This window comes from Adiantum capillus-veneris, chromosome 6 (genome assembly GCF_014529385.1).
Source record: "Adiantum capillus-veneris isolate H3 chromosome 6, ASM1452938v2, whole genome shotgun sequence".
In the NCBI taxonomy this organism is placed as follows: domain Eukaryota; kingdom Viridiplantae; phylum Streptophyta; class Polypodiopsida; order Polypodiales; family Pteridaceae; genus Adiantum; species Adiantum capillus-veneris.
This window is the reverse complement of record NC_140936.1, coordinates 15,132,606-15,137,911: the sequence shown is the minus strand read 5'-3', so window position 1 is coordinate 15,137,911 and position 5,306 is coordinate 15,132,606.

The following is a 5,306-nucleotide window of genomic DNA, read 5'->3' as shown; positions in this document are numbered from 1 at the left end:
ACCATTGATTAGAGCATTGTTAGCTCGTTGCTCTGGTCGTATTCTTCCTAGCTGAGTCTTTGCATCCTTATTAGTAGCCATGTATGAGGATGCTTGTGGTGACTGTGTCTTTACCGAGGACTTTGGAATCCACTTTTGATGCACTTTATTCGTGTAGCGATGACATTGATTCCTGGGTCGTTGATCTTCTTGAAGCTCGGAGTGTTCTACAGAGTAATAGAACTCGTCGTCTTCTTCATCTTTTGATTCTCCACATTTCTTTGTTTTCTCCTTATTTCAAGAGCTTGTTGATGTTTGGATCTCTTTGTTTTCTTGGATTACACTCATTGCCAAATAAGGAACGACATCATAGCCATTTTCATCACAAAACTTTGTTGTGGGAGCATCCTCCATGGCGCACACGTCCAGAGTAGCCAAGATGCGTTCCCATCCAAAAGGCTCTAACTCTTCTTCAGGAAATGGTTCTGGGATATAGTCCCTATCCTCTATAACCCGCTCTAGGATACATTCCTCACGTTTCAAGCTACCACATTGTGAGGCTCCATACATCCACAGTTCTTTAGGCTTACCTAACCAAGCTGGAAGTTCTGATCCTGCTACTGTGGCGGAATCAAACTCCTCAACTGGTATTCTCGTCACATCCCTATAGCTATGGTCCCTCAAGTTTATCTTTGTTATGGTTTCCATATGTCTCAGGTATATATGGTCATGACCCCAATCTTGGACCATTTTCAATTGTCGCATGAATGGTCTTCCTAGAATGATGTCATAGTTGTTCTTCTTGCCAAAGTCAACAACAACAAAAGTGTGTTCATATTCAATGCCACAAGAAGTAACAAGTACTTTTTCTAGCAGTCCTAAGGGCTTTTCCTTGTGTCCGTCTGTAAGCTGCAGGGTCATTCATGTGGATATCAAGGCAGGTTTTCCCCATTTTTTCCAAACCTCTTTGGTTGCAATGGCCAGACCAGCTCCACTGTCAAGGATTGCCATGGTTTTTACACCATTGAATTCCATAGGAAGGGTGGTGTTTCCATCTTCTCCCTCGTAATACTCGCCTACCTTGTTTAATGGCACTGGCCTAGTATTTAGTTGAGGCATTTCAAGCTCTTTGATGCCTTCCTCAATTTGAGTCATTGGGGTTTTTACACCAAATTTCTCTAGACATTTACCCACATTAGCCCACATGTTTGGTCTTATTCTGAGCAACCCGGCTAACATTATTGTAGAGTTGACTGGGGTAGATAGAATATCTACTAGCCCCTTTGAATCGATGGCCTTGTTGGGAGACAGTCTCTGTGATGGGACTGCAACCACATCTGACTTGGTCTCGTACTCTACCATGTAGGACGGTAGTGTTCTTAGCGAATGGGGTTGACTATCCATAGATTGTACAGATCCTTTGTCACCCCAATACGATTGCACGTCTAGATTCATTTGAGATCCAGTCTCAAATTCCTCTATTGGTGGTAGAAACACTCCTCGTTCATCACCAGTTTTGTCTACTAGTCTTATTAGGTCATCGGCTTCATTGGCCTCTCTGACTTGTTTCTACAATTTGTCAAGACCATCTATCTCTTTACAATCCTCAGGTATAGCTTGGTGAAATCCCTCAGAAGAGTTATCCGTGGTATTCAGCACTATCCTTGGTTCTAATGATGGGTCTTTGAGGTTTGTTCTGTGCTCATGACTAGAATCTTTCTCTTTTAGTTCCTGGTTTGGTGGGATTACTTGTGTAGGCAGGACACGGATCACATCCTCAGGTTTTGCAACCGGTGGTTCTAGTAAAGCTTGGACTGTTTGAATCATTTTCTGGAACATTTCAAACCTTTGATTTTCTAGTTCCGCATAAGGATATTCCATCCACCTGTGTTCTTGGGTTTGGTTATTTTTGAGCCTCACATCATAGGCTTTCAAGAGGGCATCTAATGTCTCCTCAACCTTCTCTGCCAACACAGATCCTCTTGAAGTAGCACTTCTCGGTTTCTCATCCGTGGATGGTTCTTCTAGAGGTTTAACCATCTGTGTAAGAGAAGGTGCCTCATTTTCCTCATGTTGTTTTATCTTCTCCTCAGCTTCGGTAAGCTTCTCAGCTAGGGATTTTTGCTCTCGTTCCTTGCATGCTTTCATCCTAGTCTTTCTAGCTTTCTAACTATTTCGTTTGCTCTTGGTTTTCTGACTAGGTGAGTCTGTCTTTGGTCCATCATCTTTCTTTGGACTCATGTCACTTTCCGTGTTCTTTGTCTCTGGATTCTCATCCGCTTTCTTTTGAGCTTGTGCTCTCGTAACTACTTGAACTGGTACAACATTTTCATTTTCTGAGCTACTAGGGAGCTGAACAATCCCTAATACATTTGTCGTGATTTTCCTGATTTGGTTTGGGTTTTTTGGGCAATCGGGGATCAAGTGAGTGATGCCACACTCAAGACAATAGGCATTTACTTCAGTGATCTCCGTATGAGGACATTGTTTGACCAAGTGGTTGTCACGACTTTTGTGACAATGTGTCTCTGCTTGAGGAGATTCTTTTAGCAGTTCCTTTTGGCTATAAGCAAGCTTTGACATAGATAAGACGTTATTTGCAATGAATCGCAATGTCCTTTCGTCCATTTCATACCTTCTTTCTTTCGACTGAAACCCAGGAGGTGGAGGTTGTATTGGCCTCACCACTCCATGTGTTTCTCTCACATTTTGTTGCTCCGAAGGGTAGTACTCACTTTGGTTGCTATAACACATTGTAGCTGGTACTAGCGTTGGTTTATTTGATGCTTCCATCATTGGCATGTATCTCATGTCTACTTGTATTCTAGCACCTGGCAGTGGAGGTTGTTGTCCTAAGACAAGCTGTGGCCTTAAAACTCCTACTGGTCTTGGCGCATTCCCCGTAATGTATCTAGGTGGAGTAGGTGCTTCTGGAACAGGTTGTACATACCTCTCCCTAGCATTTTCAATGCTATAATAGCACTCTTCCCTCGTATAGTTCGTCCATTTTCTCTCAATTTCACACCACTTCGGCTCTCCCGAATCAGACCTTACAAGAGGAATCAACCTCTTGACCAAGTCGTCGATAAGCTTGTCTTGATCAATAGGTGCCGTTGGCTTGGCAATGGACTCACTTATCTGTGAAACACTGTGCTGAGAGGATGTGTCATCTCCTTGACTCTTTAAGTCCTTTTCTTTGTATGCCTCATAGTTATCCACTAGATAAAGAGCTTCTTTGATCAACTCGTTTAGCGTCATCCTCCTTATCATATGCAGATCCTTCTGAAGGCCCGCATGTCTCATTCCCTGGATAAAGATCAACATCAATCGTCCTTGCATAGGTAATTCCGCTCTCAGACAGATCTTAACATATCTCTTGAGCCGTAATGATGCTTTGCGTACTGATTCATCCTCTTTCTGTTTGAATCTATGGATTTGCGAGATCGTGTTGTGAGCAATTCCTTTTGGCGAGAATTCTTCAATAAACTCCTCAAACAGCTCATCTAGGGTCTCAAAATCCCATTTTTCCACCGAGTCAAACCATGTAGCTGCATCATCTTCTAGAGTCAATCCAAATCCCGCAAACTGTGTCTCAAAATCTGAAACTTCCTCTGCTCTAATCACTCTTCTAAAAGCCGTTATGTGATCTCTCGGATCTTTATCTCCGGAGTATTTTCTGCTTACCCATTTCTGGACTTGGGATGGTCTAACTCGTCGATTGTCTACAAGTCTAACCAGAGACTCTCCCAATCCTTCTCTCGTTATCGCTCTTGAAGGGAATCCTGGTGGCTCTCTTCTTGGAATTCCTATAGGAATTCTCGTGTTTGGTGGAGGCATTTGTGGTCCTTCATTGCCCAAATATCCACCTCTTTCTAGTACATTATGTGGATTTGTGCTTTCTACAACTCTGTATTCTCGTCCATACTTGTTGACAACTATAGATCTCCATTGACAGTGTACTCCGTATGTGTAGACATATAAGAGCTTGTAATACGTTATCTCTTCTAGGTATGGATCTGAGCACCTATAAAGATTGACCTCATTGTCGTCAATGTATCTATATAGTCCTTCACTCTCATGACCAATCATCCAAACTCTCTCAACAAGATGGATCTTTATCAATTGCAAGTTTGGAAGATCCATTGTGGGAGGATATTCCTCTATCGCCGGGATCTCCAAGATTGTGTAAGCTACGTTTGAATCTAGGGTAGACATGATTTCTGGGCTTAAGAGCTTTTGCTTGGTTCAAGTAGACTTAGTCCATTCTGTTCAAGTTCTTTGGTTTGGGAAAAGTCAACACTATGTTCAAAACCCGTGCCCGTTTTCTCACAATTCTTTCGAACTGTCGATTTTAGACACTCCTGACTTCTGGAAAAATTTTGAGGTCTTAAACGATGTTTTTTTCAAAATAGACCTAAATGGTTGCCGTAGGAACATTTAGGTCATGTTTTGCTCTAAGATCTGTAGAGTCGCTCTCAGGCTACGTTTTGATATAAAAACTTTTCCGATCCGATACCGTTTGTGAAAGTTATGGCCAAAACAGTGAAATGCAGTTTAGAATGGTCAAAATGAGTCCAAATTCAATTTTAAAAGAAGATTTGGGATCTCTGTGACACTGTGAACACTTCTGCATGGTCAAAATTACAGTTGGACCCTAAAACTGGCCTAGAGACATCCTACGCGTAGGATGTCTATATGCTCAGAATTTAACAAAATTTGGTCCAGAGACTCCCCTTAAGTCCAACAACACAATGGTATGCTCAGAATTTCATTTGGACCTGAAAATGGCCTTGAGACATCCTACGCGTAGGATGTCTTTTTTCTCAGAATGACTTGAAATTTTCACCCCAGCTTCTCCTTGATGTGCTGATCACAATGGTGTGCTCACAGGTTGGTTTGGAGTCCTAAATCAAGCTGGAGACATCCTACGCGTAGGATGTCTAACTGCTCAGATTTTGTCCAAACTTGATCCCAAGATTGTCCTAGTGCTCAGCAACACAGAGGTATGCTTAGAATTGAATTTGGATGCCAATAGGTCAAGATTTGGGCTGCATAAGCTTCTAGTGCACTCCAAGAGTAGGATGTCTGACAATTCTTGTCTTTGCTTGGTAAATAGGCCAAACAAGGTCTGGAATCCTTGAGACACTTAGAACCTCCCTATATGGCTACAATAGAATTTTGACCACTTTATGACCCTGGAGACATCCTACGCGTAGGATGTCTTTTTGCTCTGTTTCAGCTCAAACTTGCACTGTAGCTTCCGCTTGATGTGCTAAACTCACAGCTATTTTTACTTTTTGATTCTGACACCTATAGGTTGGTCAAAT